The 26,833-nt window shown below is 50.0% G+C and overlaps 1 protein-coding gene across 2 annotated transcripts in view; it reads left to right on the top strand.

The window, feature by feature from the left end:
• Positions 1 to 26,833, top strand: part of KIF3C (kinesin family member 3C) — an 83,877-nt gene that overhangs the window by 10,874 nt on the left and 46,170 nt on the right. The gene's annotated exons all lie outside the window — the stretch shown is intronic.

Here is a 26,833-nt window from a genome sequence, read left to right as displayed (position 1 = left end):
TGCAGTGTGTGTGTGTGTGTGTGTGTGTGTGTGTGTGTGTGTGTGTGTGTGTGTGTGTGTGTGTGTGTGTGTGTGTGTGTGTGTGGTTATGCAGTGCAAAACGCAGTGTTTGGGATATTATAAAATACAGTGCACAATGCAGTGTCGGGGACATTATCCTTTCCATGGTGCAGTGCTATATGCCAGTGTGATGCTGATGTCTGTAGATCTCACACTCCAGTAATTTCCTGTTCTCTTCCGGAGCCTCTGTCCTATATCTGTCTCCCATCATCAGTGTGACACTTCCTCTGAGACACCATGAGAGGCGGCACACAACCAGTGACCTCCAGTGTCCTTCTCATTACAGATCTGACTGCTGCAGATCCGCACTGCACTGCCATGTCTGCAGTATACTGTACCCCGCAGGTCTGACTGATGCAGTACCACACTGCACTGCCATATCTGCAGTATACTGTACCCCACAGGTCTGACTGCTGCAGATCTGCACTGCACTGCCATGTCTGCAATATACTGTACCCCGCAGGTCTGACTGATGCAGTACCGCACTGCACTGCCATGTCTGCAGGATACTGTACTCCACAGGTCTGACTGATGCAGTACCGCACTGCACTGCCATGTCTGCAGTATACTGTACCCCGCAGGTCTGACTGATGCAGTACCACACTGCACTGCCATGTCTGCAGTATACTGTACCCCGCAGGTCTGACTGATGCAGTACCACACTGCACTGCCATGTCTGCAGTATACTGTACCCCACAGGTCTGACTGCTGCAGATCTGCACTGCACTGCCATGTCTGCAATATACTGTACCCCGCAGGTCTGACTGATGCAGTACCGCACTGCACTGCCATGTCTGCAGGATACTGTACTCCACAGGTCTGACTGATGCAGTACCGCACTGCACTGCCATGTCTGCAGTATACTGTACCCCGCAGGTCTGACTGATGCAGTACCACACTGCACTGCCATGTCTGCAGTATACTGTACCCCGCAGGTCTGACTGATGCAGTACCACACTGCACTGCCATGTCTGCAGTATACTGTACCCCACAGGTCTGACTGCTGCAGATCCGCACTGCACTGCCATGTCTGCAGTATACTGTACCCCACAGGTCTGACTGCTGCAGATCCGCACTGCACTGCCATGTCTGCAGTATACTGTACCCCACAGGTCTGACTGCTGCAGTACCGCACTGCACTGCCATGTCTGCAATATACTGTACCCCGCAGGTCTGACTGATGCAGTACCACACTGCACTGCCATATCTGCAGTATTCTGTACCCCACAGGTCTGACTGCTGCAGATCCGCACTGCACTGCCATGTCTGCAGTATACTGTACCCCACAGGTCTGACAGATGCAGTACCGCACTGCACTGCCATATCTGCAGTATACTGTACCCCACAGGTCTGACTGATGCAGTACCGCACTGCACTGCCATGTCTGCAGTATACTGTACCCCGCAGGTCTGACTGATGCAGTTCCGCACTGCACTGCCATATCTGCAGTATACTGTACCCCAGAGGTCTGACTGATGCAGTATTGCACTGCACTGCCATGTCTGCAGTATACTGTACCCCGCAGGTCTGACTGATGCAGTACCGCACTGCCATATCTGCAGTATACTGTACCCCACAGGTCTGACTGATGCAGTATTGCACTGCACTGCCATGTCTGCAGTATACTGTACCCCGCAGGTCTGACTGATGCAGTACCGCACTGCCATATCTGCAGTATACTGTACCCCACAGGTCTGACTGATGCAGTACCGCACTGCACTGCCATGTCTGCAGTATACTGTACCCCACAGGTCTGACTGCCGCAGATCCGCACTGCACTGTCATGTCTGCAGGATCCTGTACCCCACAGGTCTGACTGCTGCAGAACAGCAGGAGCGGTACTGTGCAGTGTATATATACCGGACATGAGGAGTGGTACTGTGCCGTCCTGAGGAGAAGTTTGTGCTTCAGAGCTGGTGGTCCTACTGTAAGTCAGTGCATGTCATGCAGTGGGACTGCAGAGCGGAGCCCCCCATTCCCTGGCACATGAGACCCTTCTTCTTGTGCCGTAGTCCTTATGACGCCCACACTGCAGTCTGACCCCTCTGTGGGACTTGTGTCTATAGATTTTGTTTCTGTAGAGGGGATTCAGGCGGATGAGACATTTTTAGAGGGGCTGTGGTCGGTCGCTCGCCGCTCGCTGAGCTCAGCATTTCCTCTTCACTGAATCTTGCAGAACTTTGCTGAATATTGGAGATTTCTGGAGCATAATGTGAAGATCCGCCATTATCACCCCTCAGCGAGAGAGCGAGCCTCGTGCACACCCGAGAGCAGACTGCAGGGCGAGGGGGTGACGTCCAGCACCGGCCCCGAGTCCTCTGCACCCTGAGGGGCTACAGACCACTATATGTAGAGACATGGCAGCCGTGACATCCCCAATGGGCTGCTTCTGTGCAGATGAAGCACTCACACTACTTACAGCTGAGGGTTTGTAGCAGTGTTGATCTTCGTCCATTCCAACTGATGCCTTTTAACTGAAGCCCCCACTAAACACCCTGGTCACAGTGCTGTGGGGTCTCCTCTGTATGTGAGATTTCACATCATCTGTTCATGTGCCTTATGATTTGTTCGGCTCTCAGTATAGTCAGTAATTTCCCGTTCATTGACAGAAAGCAGAGATAGTGACCGCACAAGCACCGCACGTTATTAGGCCGCAGTGCACACATCAGCTTTTACTCTGTACTGCGTAATATGGAGAGCGTGCTGGTTCCCAGTGGCCCCAGAAGAACGAGTCCATCACTTCATGGTTTCCATTCATTTATTCCAGGGCTTCGGGCCCTTTCACACATCAGTCTTTTGCCGTCAGTCTAAATCCGGCAAATTTTTAAAAAATCGGATCCGTCGCAGATTGTTTATCCGGCGGCCGGAGAAAACGGACATAGTAACGTTTTTTGTGTCCATTGAAAAAACGGACAGCGACGGATCTGTCGCCATCCGTTGTTTACTAGAATGGAAGCCTATCTGTCAAATCACGGAATCCGGCGTCGGATTCTGTTTTTTTTTTAACTGAGCATGCTCCGATTTTTTTATGATCCAATTAGCTGGATCAGCTAGACGGATCCGGCAAAAAACGGATCCGTCGCATCAGTTTTTCACAATCTGCGATGGATCCGTGTTTTTCAACATTCGACGGATTGTGACTGATCGCAAAAAACTGATGTGTGAAAGGGGCCTTATTCAGGCAGATTCCAGACAGAAGCCGCCAGACGCAGTGTGCACAGAGCCCTAGAGCCGCCAGACACTGTGTGCCCAGAGCCCTAGAGCCGCCAGACGCCGTGTGCCCAGAGCCCTAGAGCTGCCAGACGCCGTGTGCCCAGAGCCCTAGAGCCGCCAGACGCTGTGTGCCCAGAGCCCTAGAGCCGCCAGACGCCGTGTGCCCAGAGCCCTAGAGCCGCCAGACGCTGTGTGCCCAGAGCCCTAGAGCCGCCAGACGCCGTGTGCCCAGAGCCCTAGAGCCGCCAGACGCCGTGTGCCCAGAGCCCTAGAGCCGCCAGACGCCGTGTGCCCAGAGCCCTAGAGCCGCCAGACGCCGTGTGCACAGAGCCCTAGAGCCGCCAGACGCCGTGTGCACAGAGCCCTAGAGCCGCCAGACACTGTGTGCCCAGAGCCCTAGAGCCGCCAGACGCCGTGTGCCCAGAGCCCTAGAGCTGCCAGACGCCGTGTGCCCAGAGCCCTAGAGCCGCCAGACGCTGTGTGCCCAGAGCCCTAGAGCCGCCAGACGCCGTGTGCCCAGAGCCCTAGAGCCGCCAGACGCTGTGTGCCCAGAGCCCTAGAGCCGCCAGACGCCGTGTGCCCAGAGCCCTAGAGCCGCCAGACGCCGTGTGCCCAGAGCCCTAGAGCTGCCAGACGCCGTGTGCCCAGAGCCCTAGAGCCGCCAGACACCGTGTGCCCAGAGCCCTAGAGCTGCCAGACGCCGTGTGCCCAGAGCCCTAGAGCCGCCAGATGCTGTGTGCCCAGAGCCCTAGAGCCGCCGTGTGCCCAGAGCCCTAGAGCCGCCAGACGCCATGTGCCCAGAGCCCTAGAGCTGCCAGACGCCGTGTGCCCAGAGCCCTAGAGCCGCCAGACACCGTGTGCCCAGAGCCCTAGAGCCGCCAGACGCTGTGTGCCCAGAGCCCTAGAGCCGCCAGACGCCGTGTGCCCAGAGCCCTAGAGCCGCCAGACGCTGTGTGCCCAGAGCCCTAGAGCCGCCAGACGCAGTGTGCCCAGAGCCCTAGAGCCGCCAGACGCCGTGTGCACAGAGCCCTAGAGCCGCCAGACGCAGTGTGCCCAGAGCCCTAGAGCCGCCAGACGCTGTGTGCCCAGAGCCCTAGAGCCACCAGACGCCGTGTGCACAGAGCCCTAGAGCCGCCAGACGCCGTGTGCACAGAGCCCTAGAGCCGGAGTCCAAGTTCTGTAATTTCCCCCACATCTGTCTACTGAGCTCCGCCATGCAATTCCTGCCCAGTAATATCTCTGGTGTCAGTGACTGAGAAGTGGATACAATGTATCTCTGTGCTGGTCTGTTACATTGTATCAGTGTAGACAAAGGTCTGGGTATCACAGAATAGGATTAGATACACGGCTCAGCACACAGTATCAAACAGGATAGGATTAGATACACAGCTCAGCAGACAGTATCACACAGGATAGGATTAGATACACAGCTCAGCAGACAGTATCACACAGGATAGGATTAGATACACAGCTCAGCAGTCAGTATCACACAGGAGAGGATTAGATACACGGCTCAGCAGAGAGTATCAAACAGGATAGGATTAGATACACAGCTCAGCAGACAGTATCACACAGGATAGGATTAGATACATAGCTCAGCAGTCAGTATCACACAGGAGAGGATTAGATACACGCTCAGCAGACACTATCACACAGGAGAGGATTAGATACACGGCTCAGCAGTCAGTATCACACAGGGTAGGATTAGATACACAGCTCAGCAGACAGTATCACACAGGATAGGATTAGATACACAGCTCAGCAGACAGTATCACACAGGATAGGATTAGATACACAGCTCAGCAGACAGTATCACACAGGATAGGATTAGATACACGGCTCAGCAGACAGTATCACACAGGATAGGATTAGATGCACAGCTCAGCAGACAGTATCACACAGGAGAGGATTAGATACACGGCTCAGCAGTCAGTATCACACAGGATAGGATTAGATACACAGCTCAGCAGACAGTATAAGACAGGAGAGGATTAGAAACACGGCTCAGCAGTCAGTATCACACAGGATAGGATTAGATACACAGCTCAGCAGACAGTATCACACAGTATAGGATTAGAAACACGGCTCAGCAGTCAGTATCACACAGGATAGGATTAGATACACAGCTCAGCAGACAGTATAAGACAGGAGAGGATTAGATACATGGCTCAGCAGACACTATCACACAGGATAGGATTAGATACACAGCTCAGCAGACAGTATCACACAGGATAGGATTAGATGCACAGCTCAGCAGACAGTATCACACAGGAGAGGATTAGATACATGGCTCAGCAGTCAGTATCAGACAGGAGAGGATTAGATACACGGCTCAGCAGTCACTATCACACAGGATAGGATTAGATACACAGCTCAGCAGTCAGTATCACAGAGGGTAGGATTAGATACACGGCTCAGCAGTCAGTATCACACAGGGTAGGATTAGATACACGGCTCAGCAGTCAGTATCACACAGGAGAGGATTAGATACACGGCTCAGCAGTCAGTATCACACAGGATAGGATTAGATACACAGCTCAGCAGTCAGTATCACACAGGAGAAGATTAGATACACAGCTCAGCAGACAGTATCACACAGTATAGGATTAGATGCACAGCTCAGCAGTCAGTATCACACAGGAGAGGATTAGATACACAGCTCAGCAGTCAGTATCACACAGGATAGGATTAGATACATGGCTCAGCAGACAGTATCACACAGGAGAGGATTAGATACACAGCTCAGCAGTCAGTATCACACAGGAGAGGATTAGATACACAGCTCAGCAGTCAGTATCACACAGGATAGGATTAGATACATGGCTCAGCAGTCAGTATCACACAGGATAGGATTAGATACACGGCTCAGCAGTCAGTATCACACAGGATAGGATTAGATACACGGCTCAGCAGTCAGTATCACACAGGAGAGGATTAGATACACGGCTCAGCAGTCAGTATCACACAGGATAGGATTAGATACACGGCTCAGCAGTCAGTATCACACAGGATAGGATTAGATACACGGCTCAGCAGTCAGTATCACACAGGATAGGATCAGATACACGGCTCAGCAGTCAGTATCACACAGGATAGGATTAGATGCACAGCTCAGCAGTCAGTATCACACAGGATGTGTTTGCCTCTTTCTGATTTTTTATTCTTACCCTAAATATTAAAGTGCGAGAAATGTGGGAATGTGCACACGTCAGGATTTCTTCAGGAATTTTAGCGTTTTTTTTGTGGATTTCCCCGATAAAAACGCTATAATTCTGCACAAAAAACGCTTACATTATGCATCCTATCATTTAGAATGCATTCCGCAATTTTTGTGCAGATGTTGAGTTTTTTTCCGCAAAAAAAACGCAATCCGCAAAAAGAATGAACTTGTTCATTCTTTTTGCGGATTTTTTGCGGATTTCCCATGATTTTGGAGTGTCAGGAGAAAAACGCAAAAAATCCGCAAATTTTCCGCAAAAAAAAAAAAACGCGTCAAAACGCGCAAAAAAACGCATGCGGATTTCTGGCAGAAATTTCCGGATTTTTGTCAGGAAAATTTCTGCAAGAAATCCTGACGTGTGCACATACCCTTACATTTGTTTGGTGTCTGAAACATTTAACAAAGATTACACAAGTAAATGCCTTTTTAAGGTCATGTCACAGAACTGCAATTGGATTAAGGTCAGGACTTTGACAAGGACACTCCAAAGTCTTAATTCAGTTTTTCTTGAGACTTGCTGATGTGTTTTGGGTCATTGCCCTGCTGCATAACCCAAGTGCGCTTCAGCTTGAGGTCACAAACCGATGGCTGGATATTTTCCTCCAGGATTTTTAGGTAAACAACAGAATTCATTGTTCTGTTTACCACAGCAAGTCTTCCAGGTCCTGAAGCAGCAAAACAGCCCAAGACCATCACACTATCTCCACCATATTTTACTGTTGGTATGATGTTCCTTTTCTGAAATGCTGTGTTACTTCTACACCAGATATAATGGGACATACACCTTCCAAAAAGTTCAACTTTTGTCTCGTTGGTCCATAGAGTATTCTCCCAAAAGTCTTGGGGATCATAAAGATGTTTTCTGGAAAAACTGAAACTAGTCTTTATGTTCTTATTGATCAGCAATGGTGTCATGGGGTCCTTCTCCAATACCACAAAATTAACAGAGCGAGAGAAGTGTGAACAATCCCAAGACCTTTATTATAGGCAAAACTAAAAGGTCCATAAACAATCCACCACACTGAGGATACAATAGTCCAGAACACGAATGCAGTTCAGTAACAGGATAAACTGTCCAGAAAAATTGTTCTATAAGGAATGCCTGTATAACATCTTCCACAGTAAAGGCGTTTTCTGCTTACAGCCATCTCCGACATGCCTGGGACATCTTATGTGCATACATCCTAAACGATCCCCCAGAAGTGCATGGGAGATCTCGGAACTTGGCCCTATATGAGTCTGGGGTGATAGCATGGTAATCCAGGATAGTCTGCTTTACGATGTTATAATCCCGATTCCGCTGTGAGTCAATGGTTCGGTAAGCCTCCGCCAGGCTACCGTTCAGGAGTCCCACTAACAAAAGCATCCAGTGAGAGTGGGGCACCTCCATCACAGCACACTGCTGCTCAAAGTCCTTGAAGAACCCCTCCACATCTCCAGAAGCCTCATCAAATTGCTTAAACTCTGTCCGGGTGATCCGTACAGGCTCCCGGATCGTTGGGTTTACACTCCACATTGCATTACTCCCTCTTTCAAGCTCCATTGCTTCTTGTTTCCGCTGTGCCCGGCGGGCGGCCTCCTCCTTGTACTCCTGAGAGACGCCTGGGCCCAGAACCGCCATCTCTTCTTCGTACCACACCAACCACTGGCTTTTTGGGGTGGGGATCGCTGTCTCCAGTGCTTGTCCTTCAGACATCTGAGAGGAGGTGGACTGGCTAGCACCCACCAGTAGGTCAATTAAGGGTTCTTTAGTCAGTCCCTGGTTGTTCAGGCCCAGGTCTCTGGCTCTCTCCTGTAAACTGGATACAGTCCAATTTCTGTACTCATTCTGTGGGTGGTTCTTCATTGGGTTACACTCTGTTGATCCCACCGCTGCCACCAGTTGTCACGGGGTCCTTCTCCGATACCACACAATCAACAGAGCGAGGGAAGTGTGAACAATCCCAAGACCTTTATTATAGGCAAAACTAAAAGGTCCATAAACAATCCACCACACTGAGGATACAATAGTTCAGAACACGAATACAGTTCAGTAACAGGATAAAATGTCCAAGGAGATGAGAGTCCAATAATCCAGCAGACAGAGGATTGAAAAATCCATATGCTTACCTTTCTTGCTGACGTGCTGTGTTCACTCCATCATCACCACACAGGAACTGACTTCTAAGCTCCTGTCCTCCCCAGCCCCCTCCTTATGTCCAGGGGTAGACAGACAGGTTGGGGTGGTTTTCAGGCCTCCCAGACCTGACAAAGGTGCCTTGGGGATTAAGGCACAGCAGGGGGTCATCAAGAGGCATAGATACAGTCAGGCTGCAGACAGTAAGTGAGCTACTTCAATTATAAGCCTTTTGGAAGGTAATTGAGACTCTAGACAATATGAAGAATACACGGAATGATACAGGGCAACAAGAGAACATCAGTACAATATAAATATACACAAAATGATACCCACATAACATATCACACCATCACAAATCGTTTTATTCTTGGAACTCTGACTGGCAGGCTGTTATTTCCCAGACTCTTTCTTATGGTGGAGTCGTGAACACTGACCTTAACTGAGACTTCACGTGTTTATTTCTGTTTTGTTGATGCCTTCCCCTATACACAGCACCACTTCTCTTCTGTATGCTCGGTGTGATTCTCGGGCTCTGGTGCCTTCCCCTATACACAGAACCACTTCTCTAATGCTCGGTGTGATTCTCGGGCTCTGGTGCCTTCCTCTATACACAGTACCACTCCTCTTCTGTATGCTCGGTGTGATTCTCGGGCTCTGGTGCCTTCCCCTATACACAATACCACTTCTCTTCTGCATGCTCGGTGTGATTCTCGGGCTCTGGTGCTGTCCCCTATACACAGTACCACTTCTCTTCTGCATGCTCGGTGTGATTCTCGGGCTCTGATGCCTTCCCCTATACAAAGCACCACTTCTCTTCTGTATGCTCGGTGTGCTTCTCAGGCTCTGGTGCCTTCCTCTATACACAATACCACTCCTCTTCTGTATGCTCGGTGTGATTCTCGGGCTCTGGTGCCTTCCCCTATACACAGTACCACTTCTCTTCTGTATGCTCGGTGTGATTCTCAGGCTCTGGTGCCTTCCCCTATACACAGTACCACTTATCTTCTGCATGCTCGGTGTGATTCTCGGGCTCTGGTGCCTTCCCCTATACACAGTACCACTTCTCTTTTGTATGCTCGGTGTGATTCTCGGGCTCTGGTGCCTTCCCCTATACACAGCACGACTTCTCTTCTGCATGCTCGGTGTGATTCTCGATGCTCTGGTGCCTTCCCCTATACACAGCACCACTTCTCTTCTGTATGCTCGGTGTGATTCTCGGGCTCTTGTGCCTTCCCCTATACACAGTACCACTTCTCTTCTGTATGCTCAGTGTGATTCTCGGGCTCTGGTTCCTTCCGCTATACACAGTACCATTTTCTCTTCTGTATGCTCGGTGTGATTCTCGGGCTCTGGTGCCTTCCCCTATACACAGCACCACTTCTCTTCTGCATGCTCGGTGTGATTCTCGGGCTCTGGTGCCTTCCCCTATACACAGTATCACTTCTCTTCTGCATGCTCGGTGTGATTCTCTGGCTCTGGTGCCTTCCCCTATACACAGTACCACTACTCTTCTGTATGCTCGGTGTGATTCTCGGACTCTGGTGCCTTCCCATATACACAGTACCACTTCTCTTCTGTATGCTCGGTGTGATTCTCGGGCTCTGGGGCCTTCCCCTATACACAGCACCACTTCTCTTCTGTATGCTCGGTGTGATTCTCGGGCTCTGGTGCCTTCCCCTATACACAGGACAACTTCTCTTCTGTATGCTCGGTGTGATTCTCGGGCTCTGGTGCCTTCCCCTATACACAGCACCACTTCTCTTCTTTATGCTCGGTGTGATTCTCGGGCTCTGGTGCCTTCCCCTATACACAGCACCACTTCTCTTCTGTATGCTCGGTGTGATTCTCGGACTCTGGTGCCTTCCCCTATACACAGTATCACTTCTCTTCTGCATGCTCGGTGTGATTCTCGGGCTCTGGTGCCTTCCCCTATACACAGCACCACTTCTCTTCTGTATGCTCGGTGTGATTCTCGGGCTCTGGTGCCTTCCACTATACACAGTATCACTTCTCTTCTGCATGATCGGTGTGATTCTCGGGCTCTGGTGCCTTCCCCTATACACAGCACCACTTCTCTTCTGTATGCTCGGTGTGATTCTCGGGCTCTGGTGCCTTCCACTATACACAGTATCACTTCTCTTCTGCATGCTCGGTGTGATTCTCGGGCTCTGGTGCCTTCCCCTATACACAGCACCACTTCTCTTCTGTATGCTCGGTGTGATTCTCGGGCTCTGGTGCCTTCCCCTATACACAGCACCACTTCTCTTCTGTATGCTCGGTGTGATTCTCGGGCTCTGGTGCCTTCCCTTATACACAGCACCACTTCTCTTCTGTATGCTCGGTGTGATTCTCGGGCTCTGGTGCCTTCCCCTATACACAGTATCACTTCTCTTCTGCATGCTCGGTGTGATTCTCGGGCTCTGGTGCCTTCCCCTATAGACAGTATCACTTCTCTTCTGTATGTTCGGTGTGATTCTCGGGCTCTGGTGCCTTCCCCTATACACAGTACCACTTCTCTTCTGTATGCTCGGTGTGATTCTCGGGCTCTGGTGCCTTCCCCTATACACAGCACCACTTCTCTTCTGTATGCTCGGTGTGATTCTCGGACTGTGGTGCCTTCCCCTATACACAGTACCACTTCTCTTCTGCATGCTCGGTGTGATTCTCGGGCTCTGGTGCCTTCCCCTATACACAGTATCACTTCTCTTTTGCATGCTCGGTGTGATTCTCGGGCTCTGGTGCCTTCCGCTATACACAGTACCATTTTCTCTTCTGTATGCTCGGTGTGATTCTCGGGCTCTGGTACCTTCCCCTATACACAGCATCACTTCTCTTCTGCATGCTCGGTGTGATTCTCGGGCTCTGGTGCCTTCCCCTATACACAGCACCACTTCTCTTCTGCATGCTCGGTGTGATTCTCGGGCTCTGGTGCCTTCCCCTATACACAGTATCACTTCTCTTCTGCATGCTCGGTGTGATTCTCTGGCTCTGGTGCCTTCCCCTATACACAGTACCACTACTCTTCTGTATGCTCGGTGTGATTCTCGGACTCTGGTGCCTTCCCCTATACACAGTACCACTTCTCTTCTGTATGCTCGGTGTGATTCTCGGGCTCTGGTGCCTTCCCATATACACAGTACCACTTCTCTTCTGTATGCTCGGTGTGATTCTCGGGCTCTGGTGCCTTCCCCTATACACAGCACCACTTCTCTTCTGTATGCTCGGTGTGATTCTCGGGCTCTGGTGCCTTCCCCTATACACAGAATCACTTCTCTTCTGTATGCTCGGTGTGATTCTCGGGCTCTGGTGCCTTCCCCTATACACAGGACAACTTCTCTTCTGTATGCTCGGTGTGATTCTCGGGCTCTGGTGCCTTCCCCTATACACAGCACCACTTCTCTTCTTTATGCTCGGTGTGATTCTCGGGCTCTGGTGCCTTCCCCTATACACAGCACCACTTCTCTTCTGTATGCTCGGTGTGATTCTCGGACTCTGGTGCCTTCCCCTATACACAGTATCACTTCTCTTCTGCATGCTCGGTGTGATTCTCGGGCTCTGGTGCCTTCCCCTATACACAGCACCACTTCTCTTCTGTATGCTCGGTGTGATTCTTGGGCTCTGGTGCCTTCCACTATACACAGAATCACTTCTCTTCTGCATGATCGGTGTGATTCTCGGGCTCTGGTGCCTTCCCCTATACACAGCACCACTTTTCTTCTGCATGCTCGGTGTGATTCTCGGGCTCTGGTGCCTTCCCCTATACACAGCACCACTTCTCTTCTGTATGCTCGGTGTGATTCTCGGGCTCTGCTGCCTTCCCCTATACACAGCACCACTTCTCTTCTGTATGCTCGGTGTGATTCTCGGGCTCTGGTGCCTTCCCTTATACACAGCACCACTTCTCTTCTGTATTCTCGGTGTGATTCTCGGGCTCTGGTGCCTTCCCCTATACACAGTATCACTTCTCTTCTGCATGCTCGGTGTGATTCTCGGGCTCTGGTGCCTTCCCCAATAGACAGTATCACTTCTCTTCTGTATGTTCGGTGTGATTCTCGGGCTCTGGTGCCTTCCCCTATACACAGTACCACTTCTCTTCTGTATGCTCGGTGTGATTCTCGGGCTCTGGTGCCTTCCCCTATACACCGCACCACTTCTCTTCTGTATGCTCGGTGTGATTCTCGGGCTCTGGTGCCTTCCCCTATACACAGTATCACTTCTCTTTTGCATGCTCGGTGTGATTCTCGGGCTCTGGTGCCTTCCCCTATACACAGTACCACTTCTCTTCTGTATGCTCGGTGTGATTCTCCGGCTCTGGTGCCTTCCCCTATACACAGCACCACTTCTCTTCTGTATGATCGGTGTGATTCTCGGGCTTTGGTGCCTTCCCCTATACACAGCACCACTTCTCTTCTGTATGCTCGGTGTGATTCTCGGGCTCTGGTGCCTTCCCCTATACACAGTACCACTTCTCTTCTGTATGCTCGGTGTGATTCTCGGACTCTGGTGCCTTCCCCTATACACAGCACCACTTCTCTTCTGTATGCTCGGTGTGATTCTCGGACTCTGGTGCCTTCCCCTATACACAGTATCACTTCTCTTCTGCATGCTCGGTGTGATTCTCGGGCTCTGGTGCCTTCCCCTATACACAGCACCACTTCTCTTCTGTATGCTCGGTGTGATTCTTGGGCTCTGGTGCCTTCCACTATACACAGAATCACTTCTCTTCTGCATGATCGGTGTGATTCTCGGGCTCTGGTGCCTTCCCCTATACACAGCACCACTTTTCTTCTGCATGCTCGGTGTGATTCTCGGGCTCTGGTGCCTTCCCCTATACACAGCACCACTTCTCTTCTGTATGCTCGGTGTGATTCTCGGGCTCTGCTGCCTTCCCCTATACACAGCACCACTTCTCTTCTGTATGCTCGGTGTGATTCTCGGGCTCTGGTGCCTTCCCTTATACACAGCACCACTTCTCTTCTGTATTCTCGGTGTGATTCTCGGGCTCTGGTGCCTTCCCCTATACACAGTATCACTTCTCTTCTGCATGCTCGGTGTGATTCTCGGGCTCTGGTGCCTTCCCCAATAGACAGTATCACTTCTCTTCTGTATGTTCGGTGTGATTCTCGGGCTCTGGTGCCTTCCCCTATACACAGTACCACTTCTCTTCTGTATGCTCGGTGTGATTCTCGGGCTCTGGTGCCTTCCCCTATACACCGCACCACTTCTCTTCTGTATGCTCGGTGTGATTCTCGGGCTCTGGTGCCTTCCCCTATACACAGTATCACTTCTCTTTTGCATGCTCGGTGTGATTCTCGGGCTCTGGTGCCTTCCCCTATACACAGTACCACTTCTCTTCTGTATGCTCGGTGTGATTCTCCGGCTCTGGTGCCTTCCCCTATACACAGCACCACTTCTCTTCTGTATGATCGGTGTGATTCTCGGGCTTTGGTGCCTTCCCCTATACACAGCACCACTTCTCTTCTGTATGCTCGGTGTGATTCTCGGGCTCTGGTGCCTTCCCCTATACACAGTACCACTTCTCTTCTGTATGCTCGGTGTGATTCTCCGGCTCTGGTGCCTTCCCCTATACCAGTGATGGGCAACCTTTTGAGCTCGGTGTGTCAAAATTCGCCAAAAAACCGAGCATAACTTGGGTGGTGTGTCACCTTGATAAAAAAACATAATTTTGCGACATGTATAGTTTAAATAACAAATATGTATAATTAGAATTAACTTACCTGCTTAGTGACTTCTTTGTTCATCTGTCAGTTGGTTTCTTTTGTTGGTCTTGCTATTATTTAACTTGTGTGGGGTGCCGTGAACTAAGATAAGTGAGGGGGAGGGGGAATTCTTCCAGTGATGGCAAACCTGTGGCACTCCAGCTGTTGCAAAACTACAATTCCCATCATGTCTTCACAGCCAAAGCCTTTGCTTTGAATGGCCAGCCATGATGGGAATTTTAGTTTTGCAACAGCTGGAGTGCCACAGGTTCGCCATCACTGATGCCTCCCTCTCACTTATCTCAGTAATGGCCAATGACACCCCACAGTTCACTGGATGATGGTTGCTGTAGTAGTCACAGGGCCTCCAGACAGCAATCACAGGGCCTGAGTCCAGACAGCAATCACAGGGCCTGAGTCCAGACAGCAATCACAGGGCCTGAGTCCAGACAGCAATCACAGGGCCTGAGTCCAGACAGCTATCACAGGGCCTGAGTCCAGACAGCAATCACAGGGCCTGAGTCCAGATAGCTATCACAGGGCCTGAGTCCAGACAGCAATCACAGGGCCTGAGTCCAGACAGCTATCACAGGGCCTGAGTCCAGACAGCTATCACAGGGCCTGAGTCCAGACAGCTATCACAGGGCCTGAGTCCAGACAGCAATCACAGGGCCTGAGTCCAGACAGCAATCACAGGGCCTGAGTCCAGACAGCTATCACAGGGCCTGAGTCCAGACAGCAATCACAGGGCCTGAGTCCAGACAGCAATCACAGGGCCTGAGTCCAGACAGCTATCACAGGGCCTGAGTCCAGACAGCAATCACAGGGCCTGAGTCCAGACAGCTATCACAGGGCCTGAGTCCAGACAGCAATCACAGGGCCTGAGTCCAGACAGCAATCACAGGGCCTGAGTCCAGACAGCAATCACAGGGCCTGAGTCCAGACAGCTATCACAGGGCCTGAGTCCAGACAGCAATCACAGGGCCTGAGTCCAGACAGCAATCACAGGGCCTGAGTCCAGACAGCTATCACAGGGCCTGAGTCCAGACAGCAATCACAGGGCCTGAGTCCAGACAGCAATCACAGGGCCTGAGTCCAGACAGCTATCACAGGGCCTGAGTCCAGACAGCTATCACAGGGCCTGAGTCCAGACAGCAATCACAGGGCCTGAGTCCAGACAGCAATCACAGGGCCTGAGTCCAGACAGCAATCACAGGGCCTGAGTCCAGACAGCTATCACAGGGCCTGAGTCCAGACAGCAATCACAGGGCCTGAGTCCAGACAGCAATCACAGGGCCTGAGTCCAGACAGCTATCACAGGGCCTGAGTCCAGACAGCAATCACAGGGCCTGAGTCCAGACAGCAATCACAGGGCCTGAGTCCAGACAGCTATCACAGGGCCTGAGTCCAGACAGCTATCACAGGGCCTGAGTCCAGACAGCAATCACAGGGCCTGAGTCCAGACAGCAATCACAGGGCCTGAGTCCAGACAGCTATCACAGGGCCTGAGTCCAGACAGCAATCACAGGGCCTGAGTCCAGACAGCTATCACAGGGCCTCCAGACAGCTATCTCCTCAGGCCTCAGAAGTGCAGCCTGGGACTTCTGGTCGGTGCAGCCTGGGACTTCTGGTCGGTGCAGCCTGGGACTTCTGGTCGGCGCAGCAGGGAGCAGCGCAATGTCGCCCAAACAACACAGATCCGACGCAGAGGCCTGGGACTTCCGGGAGCTGCGCCTGGCCTACCGGAAGTCCCAGGCCTAGACGCTCTGCACCGGAGCTCTGTTGTTTGGACCCACAGACCTCCTGCATGGCATCCGATCCGATAAAAAATCGGATCGGATGCCATTGTTTACTTTAGCATTCCGATACCGCAAGTATCGGGTATCGGCCGATATTTGCTGTATCGGAATTCCGATACCGAGATCCGATACTTTTGTGGTATCGGGTATCGGTATCGAAACAACATTAATGTGTGTAAAATAAAGAATTAAAATAAAAAATATTGCTATACTCACCTCTCCGACGCAGCCTGGACGTCCGCGAGGGAACCGGCAGCGTTGTTTGCTTAAAAATCGCGGTTTTCCTTCCTTACTTGAAGTCCCGGCTTGTGATTGGTTGCGTGCCGCCCATGTGACCGAGACGCGACCAATCACAGCAAGCCGTGACGTAATTTTAGGTCCTTCAGGATTTTAAAATTAAGTTCCGGCGTTGTGATTGGTTGCGTGCGGTCACATGGGCGACGCAACCAATCACAACGCCGGAACGTAATTTTAAAATCCTGAAGGACCTAAAATTACGTCACGGCTTGCTGTGATTGGTCGCGTCTCGGTCACATGGGCGGCACGCAACCAATCACAAGCCGGGACTTCAAGTAAGGAAGGAAAACCGCGATTTTTAAGCAAACAACGCTGCCGGTTCCCTCGCGGACGTCCAGGCTGCGTCGGAGAGGTGAGTATAGCAATATTTTTTATTTTAATTCTTTCTTTTACATATTAATATGGTTCCCAGGGCCCGAAGGAGAGTTTCCTCTCCTTTAGACCCTGGGAAAGAAGCAATTTCTATGGGGCCGCGGCCGGCAGCCGGCGTGTCACTGAAAATGACTACGCGTGTCAGCACTGACACGCGTGTCATAGGTTCGCCATCACTGCCCTATACACAGTACCACTTCTCTTCTGTATGCTCGGTGTGTTTCTCGGGCTCTGGTGCCTTCCCCTATACACAGCACCATTTCTCTTCTGTATGCTCGGTGTGATTCTCGGGCTCTGGTGCCTTCCCCTATACACAGCACCACTTCTCTACTGTATGCTCGGTGTGATTCTCGGGCTCTGGTGCCTTCCCCTATACACAGCACCACTTCTCTTCTGTATGCTCAGTGTGATTCTCAGGCTCTGGTGCCTTCCCCTATACACAGTATCAATTCTCTTCTGCATGCTCGGTGTGATTCTCGGGCTCTGGTGCCTTCCCCTATACACAGTATCACTTCTCTTCTGCATGCTCGGTGTGATTCTCGGGCTCTGGTGTCTTCCCCTATACACAGCACCACTTCTCTTCTGTATGCTCGGTGTGATTCTCGGTCTCTGGTGCCTTCCCCTATACACAGCACCACTTCTCTTCTGTATGCTTGGTGTGATTCTCGGGCTCTGGTGCCTTCCTGTTGTGAATTCTGCTCTTGGGCTCCCTCCGGTGGTTGTTGGTGGTAGTGCAGTTGTTTTGGGGTTGTAATCCGGGCAGGTGTTTCTGCTGATTGCAGCTCTATTAGGTATTTAGGTGTGCAGGATCCATGAGTCCATGCCAGTTGTCCATTGTACTTGGAGGGATTGCATCTCTCTCTGGCTCCTCATGCCCTGCTGCCAATTCAGCTAAGATAAGTGTCTGGTTTTTGTCTCTGTGCACACATGCAGTGTGCTTTGCAATTCAGTGCAATTCATTGTGTTTTTCCTCTTATACTCACAGTCAATATTTGTTGGGGGCTGCCTATCCTTTGGGGTTCTGCTCTGAGGCATGATAGAATTCCCATTTCCATCTATAGGGGTATTTAGTCCTCCGGCTGTGTCGAGGTGTCTAGGACGTGTTAGGTACATCCCACAGCTACTTCTAGTTGCGGTGTTAGTTTAGGGTTTGCGGTCAGTACAGGTACCACCTACTCCTGAAAAAATCTCTCATGCGGCTCCAAGGTCACCGGATCATAATAGTACAACTGGCCAACAATGAGTTAAATGCATCTCAGAAGAAGGGAAGAAAGAGCCATTTTTTTTTCTGTAGTCTGCTTTGTCATTTCTTCCCTCTTTTCCTCTTGGTGACTGAGGAGTCTTGTGCTAGCATGGATGTTCAGGGATTAGTTTCTCGTATAGACCAGCTTGCTGCTAAGGTACAGGGTATTTCGGATTATATTGTTCAGACTCCGCTTTTAGAACCTAGGATTCCTGCTCCTGATTTGTTTTTTGGGGACAGGTCCAAATTTTTGAGTTTTAAAAACAATTGTAAACTGTTTTTTGCTCTAAAGCCTCGTTCCTCTGGTGATCCCATTCAGCAGGTCAAAATTGTCATCTCCCTGCTGCGTGGCGACCCTCAGGATTGGGCATTTTCCCTGGAATCTGGGAATCTGGCCTTGCTTAATGTAGATGCCTTTTTTCAGGCTCTAGGATTATTATATGATGAACCAAATTCTGTGGATCAAGCGGAGAAGACCTTGTTGGCCCTGTCTCAGGGTCAAGAAGCGACAGAATTGTATTGTCAGAAATTTAGAAAATGGTCTGTGCTGACTAAATGGAATGAGGATGCTTTGGCGGCAATTTTCAGAAAGGGTCTTTCTGAATCTGTTAAAGATGTTATGGTGGGGTTTCCCACGCCTGTTGGTCTGAGTGATTCTATGTCTCTGGCCATTCAGATTGATCGGCGCTTGCGGGAGCGCAGAACTGTGCGCGCTGTGGCGTTGTCCTCAGAGCAGATGCCTGAGCCTATGCAGTGTGATAGGATTCTGTCTAGAACGGAACAACAAGGATTCAGACGTCAGAATAGGTTGTGTTTTTATTGTGGCGATGCTTCTCATGTCATTTCAGTCTGCCCAAAGCGTACAAAGAGAATCGCTAGTTCAGTTACCATCGGAACTGTACAACCTAAATTTCTGTTATCTGTGTCCTTGATCTGCTCATTGTCGTCATTTTCTGTCATGGCGATTGTGGATTCAGGCGCCGCTTTGAACTTAATGGACTTTGAATTTGCCAGGCGTTGTGGTTTCCCCTTGCAGTCTTTGCAGAACCCTATTCCTTTAAGAGGCATTGATGCTACACCTTTGGCTAAAAATAAACCCCAGTTTTGGACACAGGTGACCATGTGCATGGCGCCAGCCCATCAGGAAGATTGTCGTTTTCTGGTGTTGTATAATTTGCATGATGTTATCGTGCTGGGTTTTCCATGGTTGCAGATACATAATCCTGTGTTGGATTGGAAGTCTATGTCTGTGACTGGTTGGGGTTGTCAGGGGGTTCATAATGACGTTCCTGTGATGTCAATCTCCTCTTCCTCCTCTTCTGAAGTTCCAGAGTTTTTGTCTGATTTTCAGGATGTATTCGATGAGCCCAAGTCCAGTTCCCTTCCACCACATAGGGACTGTGATTGTGCTATTGACTTGATTCCAGGCTGTAAGTTTCCTAAGGGCCGACTTTTCAACCTGTCTGTGCCGGAACATACCGCCATGTGGAGATATGTTAAGGAGTCTTTGGAGAAAGGGCATATTCGGCCATCTTCTTCACCGTTGGGAGCGGGATTTTTTTTTGTTGCTAAGAAGGATGGCTCCTTGAGACCTTGTATTGATTATCGCCTCTTGAATAAGATCACGGTCAAGTTTCAATACCCTTTACCTTTGCTTTCCGATTTGTTTGCCAGGATTAAGGGGGCTAGTTGGTTTACTAAAATTGACCTTCGGGGGGCATATAATCTTGTTCGTATTAAGCAGGGTGACGAATGGAAAACTGCGTTTAATACGCCCAAAGGCCATTTTGAATACCTTGTGATGCCATTCGGGCTCTCTAATGCTCCATCTGTTTTTCAGTCCTTCATGCATGATATCTTCCGGAATTATCTTGATAAATTCATGATTGTATATTTGGATGACATCTTAATTTTTTCCGATGATTGGGAGTCTCATGTGAAACAGGTCAGGATGGTATTTCAGATCCTTCGTGATAATGCTTTGTTTGTGAAGGGGTCTAAGTGTCTCTTTGGAGTGCAGAAGGTTTCTTTTTTGGGCTTTATTTTTTCTCCCTCATCTATAGAGATGGATCCGGTTAAGGTTCAGGCCATTCATGATTGGAATCAACCCACATCTGTGAAGAGCCTTCAGAAATTTTTTGGCTTTGCTAATTTTAATCGCCGTTTCATTGCTAACTTCTCCAGTGTGGTTAAACCCCTGACCGATTTGACGAAGAAAGGCGCTGATGTAACAAATTGGTCCCCTGTGGCTGTCTCTGCCTTTCAGGAGCTTAAACGCCGATTTACTTCTGCCCCGGTGTTGCGTCAGCCAGATGTTTCTCTTCCGTTTCAGGTTGAGGTTGACGCTTCTGAGATTGGGGCAGGGGCCGTTTTGTCTCAGAGGAATTCTGATGGTTCCTTGATGAAACCGTGTGCCTTCTTTTCCCGTAAGTTTTCGCCTGCTAAACGCAATTATGATGTCGGCAATCGGGAGTTGTTGGCTATGAAGTGGGCGTTTGAGAAATGGCGACATTGGCTTGAGGGAGCCAAGCACCGTATTGTGGTCTTGACCGATCATAAAAATCTGATTTACCTCGAATCTGCCAAGCGGCTGAATCCTAGACAGGCTCGATGGTCCCTGTTTTTCTCCCGTTTTGATTTAATGGTCTCGTATCTTCCGGGTTCTAAGAATGTTAAGGCTGATGCCCTCTCTAGGAGTTTTTTGCCTGATTCTCCTGAGGTCCTTGAGCCGGTCGGCATTCTGAAGGAAGGGGTGGTCCTTTCTGCCATTTCCCCTGATTTGCGACGGCTTCTGCAGGAATTTCAGGCTGACAAACCTGACCGCTGTCCATTGGGGAAACTGTTTGTTCCTGATAGATGGACTAGTAGAGTGATTTCGGAGGTTCACTGTTCTGTGTTGGCTGGTCATCCTGGTATTTTTGGTACCAGAGATTTGGTTGGTAGGTCCTTTTGGTGGCCTTCTTTGTCGCGTGATGTGCGTTCTTTTGTGCAGTCCTGTGGGACTTGTGCGCGGGCCAAGTCTTGTTGTTCCCGTGCTAGTGGGTTGCTTTTGCCTTTGCCGGTCCCTGAGAGGCCCTGGACGCATATTTCTATGGATTTTATTTCAGATCTTCCGGTTTCCCAGAGGATGTCGGTTATCTGGGTGGTTTGTGACCAGTTTTCTAAGATGGTTCATTTGGTGCCTTTGCCTAAATTGCCTTCATCTTCTGATTTGTTTCCTTTGTTTTTTCAGCATGTGGTTCGTTTGCATGGTATTCCGGAGAATATTGTGTCCGACAGAGGTTCCCAGTTTATTTCTAGGTTTTGGCGGGCCTTTTGTGCTAGGCTGGGCATTGATTTGTCTTTTTCTTCCGCATTTCATCCTCAGACAAATGGCCAGACCGAGCGAACTAATCAGACTTTGGAAACTTATGTGAGATGCTTTGTGTCTGCTGATCAGGATGATTGGGTGGCTTTCTTGCCATTGGCCGAGTTTGCCCTTAATAATCGGGCTAGTTCGGCTACCTTGGTTTCGCCCTTCTTTTGTAATTTTTGTTTTCATCCTCGTTTTTCTTCGGGGCAAGTTGAACCTTCTGATTGTCCTGGTGTGGATTCTGTGGTTGACAGGTTGCAGCAGATTTGGGCTCATGTGGTGGACAATTTGGTGTGGTCTCAGGAAGAGGCTCAGCGTTTTGCTAACCGTCGTCGGTGTGTTGGTTCCCGGCTTCGGGTTGGGGATTTGGTCTGGTTGTCTTCCCGTCATGTTCCTATGAAGGTTTCTTCCCCTAAGTTTAAGCCTCGGTTTATTGGTCCTTATAGGATTTCTGAGATTATCAATCCGGTGTCTTTTCGTTTGGCCCTTCCGGCCTCTTTTGCCATCCATAATGTTTTCCATAGATCTTTATTGCGGAAATATGTGGTGCCCGTTGTTCCCTCGGTTGATCCTACTGCTCCTGTGTTGGTTGATGGGGAGTTGGAGTATGTGGTTGAGAAGATTTTGGATTCTCGCTTTTCGAGGCGGAGGCTTCAGTACCTTGTCAAATGGAAGGGTTATGGCCAGGAGGATAATTCTTGGGTTTTTGCCTCTGATGTCCATGCTGCTGATTTGGTCCGTGCCTTTCATCTGGCTCGTCCTGATCGGCCTGGGGGCTCTGGTGAGGGTTCGGTGACCCCTCTTCAAGGGGGGGACTCTGTTGTGAATTCTGCTCTTGGGCTCCCTCCGGTGGTTGTTGGTGGTAGTGCAGTTGTCTTGGGGTTGTAATCCGGGCAGGTGTTTCTGCTGATTGCAGCTCTATTAGGTATTTAGGTGTGCAGGATCCATGAGTCCATGCCAGTTGTCCATTGTACTTGGAGGGATTGCATCTCTCTCTGGCTCCTCATGCCCTGCTGCCATTTCAGCTAAGATAAGTGTCTGGTTTTTGTCTCTGTGCACACATGCAGTGTGCTTTGCAATTCAGTGCAATTCATTGTGTTTTTCCTCTTATACTCACAGTCAATATTTGTGGGGGGCTGCCTATCCTTTGGGGTTCTGCTCTGAGGCAAGATAGAATTCCCATTTCTATCTATAGGGGTATTTAGTCCTCCGGCTGTGTCGAGGTGTCTAGGACGTGTTAGGTACATCCCACGGCTACTTCTAGTTGCGGTGTTAGTTTAGGGTTTGCGGTCAGTACAGGTACCACCTACTCCTGAGAAAGTCTCTCATGCAGCTCCAAGGTCACCGGATCATAACACCTTCCCCTATATACAGTATCACTTCTCTTCTGCATACTCGGTGTGATTCTCGGCCTCTGGTGCCTTCCCCTATAAACAGTACCACTTCTCTTCTGTATGCTCGGTGTGATTCTCGGGCTCTGGTGCCTTCCCCTATACACAGTATCACTTCTCTTCTGCATGCTCGGTGTGATTATCGGCCTCTGGTGCCTTCCCCTATAAACAGTACCACTTCTCTTCTGTATGCTTGGTGTCATTTTTGGGCTCTGGTGCCTTCCCCGATACACAGTACCAGTTCTCTTCTGTGTGCTCGGTGTGATTCTCAGGCTCTGGTGCCTTCCCCTATACACAGTATCACTTCTCTTCTGCATGCTCGGTGTGATTCTCGGCCTCTGGTGCCTTCCCCTATAAACAGTACCACTTCTCTTCTGTATGCTCGGTGTGATTCTCGGGCTCTGGTGCCTTCCCCTATACACAGTATCACTTATCTTCTGCATGATCGGTGTGATTCTCGGGCTCTGATGCCTTCCCCTATACACAGCACCACTTCTCTTCTGTATGCTCGGTGTGATTCTCGGCCTCTGGTGCCTTCCCCTATAAACAGTACCACTTCTCTTCTGTATGCTCGGTGTGATTCTCGGGCTCTGGTGCCTTCCCCTATACACAGTATCACTTCTCTTCTGCATGCTCGGTGTGATTATCGGCCTCTGGTGCCTTCCCCTATAAACAGTACCACTTCTCTTCTGTATGCTCGGTGTCATTTTTGGGCTCTGGTGCCTTCCCCGATACACAGTACCAGTTCTCTTCTGTATGCTCGGTGTGATTCTCGGGCTCTGGTGCCTTCCCCTATACACAGTACCACTTCTCTTCTGTATGCTCGGTGTGATTCTCGGGCTCTGGTGCCTTCCCCTATACACAGCACCACTTCTCTTCTGTATGCTCGGTGTGATTCTCGGGCTCTGGTGCCTTCCCCTATACACAGCACCACTTCTCTTCTGTATGCTCGGTGTGATTCTCGGGCTCTGGTGCCTTCCCTTATACACAGCACCACTTCTCTTCTGTATGCTCGGTGTGATTCTTGGGCTCTGGTGCCTTCCCCTATACACAGCACCACTTCTCTTCTGTATGCTCGGTGTGATTCTCGGGCTCTGGTGCCTTCCCCTATACACAGCACCACTTCTCTTCTGTATGCTCGGTGTGATTCTCGGGCTCTGGTGCCTTCACCTATACACAGCACCACTTCTCTTCTGTATGCTCGGTGTGATTCTCGGGCTCTGGTGCCTTCCCCTATACACAGCACCACTTCTCTTCTGTATGCTCGGTGTGATTCTCGGGCTCTGGTGCCTTCCCCTATACACAGCACCACTTCTCTTCTGTATGCTCGGTGTGATTCTCGGGCTCTGGTGCCTTCACCTATACACAGCACCACTTCTCTTCTGTATGCTCGGTGTGATTCTCGGGCTCTGGTGCCTTCACCTATACACAGTACCACATCTCACAGTCCTGATATATATGGTAATTATCTTGCTTTGTGTGTAATTACTGAGTCATTGATTTATTTTGCTTCCTTGTCCTGATGTTTTCCGGATGTGTCTATAATTTTCCATTTCCCTACTTACACATTGTTACAAACACTCTTCTGATTTCTGGTGGATCATTGCTGATATCCTTGTGCTGCGTCAGATACAACATCTGTTTGTTGTCATTGACTTGAAACATTATTGGTTATACCAGAAGCCGGAAACCTGCACAAGCCTCAAACTCCTTGCAGCTGAGGGTTTGTTACAAATGTTTGTAGTCTGAGCAATCCTTTGTGAGCTGCATACAGTCACAGTCTGAGCAATCCTTTGTGAGATACATACAATCAAAGTCTGAGCAATCCTCTGTGAGATACATACAATCAAAGTCTGAGCAATCCTCTGTGAGATACAATCACAGTCTGAGCAATCCTCTGTGAGCTGCATACAGTCACAGACTGAGCAATCCTCTGTAAGATACATACAAAGTCTGAGCAATCCTCTGTGAGATACATACAATCAAAGTCTGAGCAATCCTCTGTGAGATACAATCACAGTCTGAGCAATCCTCTGTAAGCTGCATACAGTCACAGTCTGAGCAATCCTTTGTGAGATACATACAATCAAAGTCTGAGCAATCCTCTGTAAGATACATACAATCACAGACTGAGCAATCCTCTGTGAGCTACATACAATCAGTCTGTGCAATCCTCTGTGAGCTACATACAATCGCTGTCAGGATTCACACTGTGCTGCCAACACTATGTCACGGATCCCAACAATATGTCCGGGATCCCGGGGAGGATATCTTTATAATCCCCACTACTCACACCAATTTTTCACGAACCGGGGTTGTTTGATTGCCCCTGGTTCCTTCTGAAGGAGATTTATCTATATCCCACTTCCCAGTTACAGTTTGGAACATGCAGCTCTCTGGCGCCCCCTCACCCTCAGGTCAGGTTAGGTACTGCACCTAGGGTAATTAGTCACCAGAAAGGCTGCCTGCTATGCACTGGCTATTGGGCACACTGCAGCGAGGGCGATATAACTACTCCCACTCAGGCAGGAACAATAATTAACAACTCCGCCGCTGCTACAAAGCTTCCCAAACGCACAGGCAAAGTATTCTGCTACCAGCTCTGATTTTCACAAAGATTAACTGGTCCGGAGCCAACCCAAGTCAGTAGCGTAATTCACTTCAGAGGAAGAAACAGTTCGGTTATAGAGCATGAACAGACAAGCTAGTAGATTTTATATTTTACTCCAGAAAAAGGTAGGCAGTGTTTACAAGGTATAAAAAGATATTATAAAGGAAACAATTCGTATGTATGTACATTGCAATTACAAATAAAAAAAGATTAACAGAAGAAACACACTTACAGTTCCTTTTATCATTTCATATCAGCATGGCGGCCGTGTTCTCAGGAGATACATCCAGGTGCATTAGAACAGCTTGCTTCTTGGGCCAAGACTGCCCACAAATCGACAGGCATAAGATATATGCCCTCTTGTCGTGATATCACTGAGTGGGCTGAGTAATGACATGCACTCCTCTTCTACTATTTTACGTTTCTGAGCCTCCAGACAAAGATATTTCTGGGTCAGTAAGGGGACGGGGAACGAGGGGCTTTAGGGGATTGGTCCAGTGATTCTAGTGAGGGTTTTGAATTACACACATATAAGCAGCAGGCAGCGAGAGAAGAGGAGGGTCAGAATAGCCCGCAGCAGGTGTCTTGTCATCTTTAAGGGACTTAGCAGAGCTCAGTGAGCGTGATAATACACAATCAAATACCTCATGTTCCTGACACCTCCCCTTTTTGGACTGCGCTACAGAGGCAGGACCTTGCGGTACTCCTCCATTCGCACCTCAGCAGGTTCGCTCCGGTGGGACAACACGTCTGCATTGCCATGCTCCCTGCCCGTTTTGTGTTTGATTGTAAAATCGTACTGCTGGAGGGCAAGACTCCAGCGTAGCAACCTTCCGTTGGTTCCACACATGGCTTGTAGCCAGCACAGAGGGTTGTGGTCGGTCACTACAGTGAAGATGCGACTGTAAAAGTAGAGCTGCAAACATTGCAGGGCCCAGACTATGGCCAGACACTCCTTCTCGATGGTAGAATAGGCCACTTCCCTCGGCAGAAGCTTCCTGCTCAGGTACAACACGGGCTGCTCCTGGTCCCCCGAGTCAACCTGGTTGAGCACAGCACCGAGGCCAAACTCGCTGGAATCGGTCTGCACCAGGAACGGTAAACTGCTGTCGACTGCTTTCAACACAGGAGCGTTGCACAGTGCTGTTTTCAATGCCTGGAAGGCCCCTTCACAGCAGTCGACCATGTGGGGTAGCTTCTTCCTGGTGAGGTCCGTCAAGGGTTTTGCCAGGCTACTATAGTGCTGTAGGAAGCGCCTGTAGTACCCTGCGGTGCCCAGGAAGAACATCACCTGTTTCTTGGTCCTGGGGGAGGGCCAGGACACGATCGCATCCACTTTCCCAGGCTCTGGCTTTATGGAGCCCCCGCCTACCCGGTGCCCCAGGTAGTGGACCTCACTCATGCCCATCTGCCACTTTCCCGGCTTGATGGTCAGA

Source organism: Ranitomeya variabilis, chromosome 2, assembly GCF_051348905.1.
Source record: "Ranitomeya variabilis isolate aRanVar5 chromosome 2, aRanVar5.hap1, whole genome shotgun sequence".
In the NCBI taxonomy this organism is placed as follows: domain Eukaryota; kingdom Metazoa; phylum Chordata; class Amphibia; order Anura; family Dendrobatidae; genus Ranitomeya; species Ranitomeya variabilis.
Note: the sequence above shows the minus strand (reverse complement) of the source record. Positions and strands in the feature narration are given on the sequence as shown.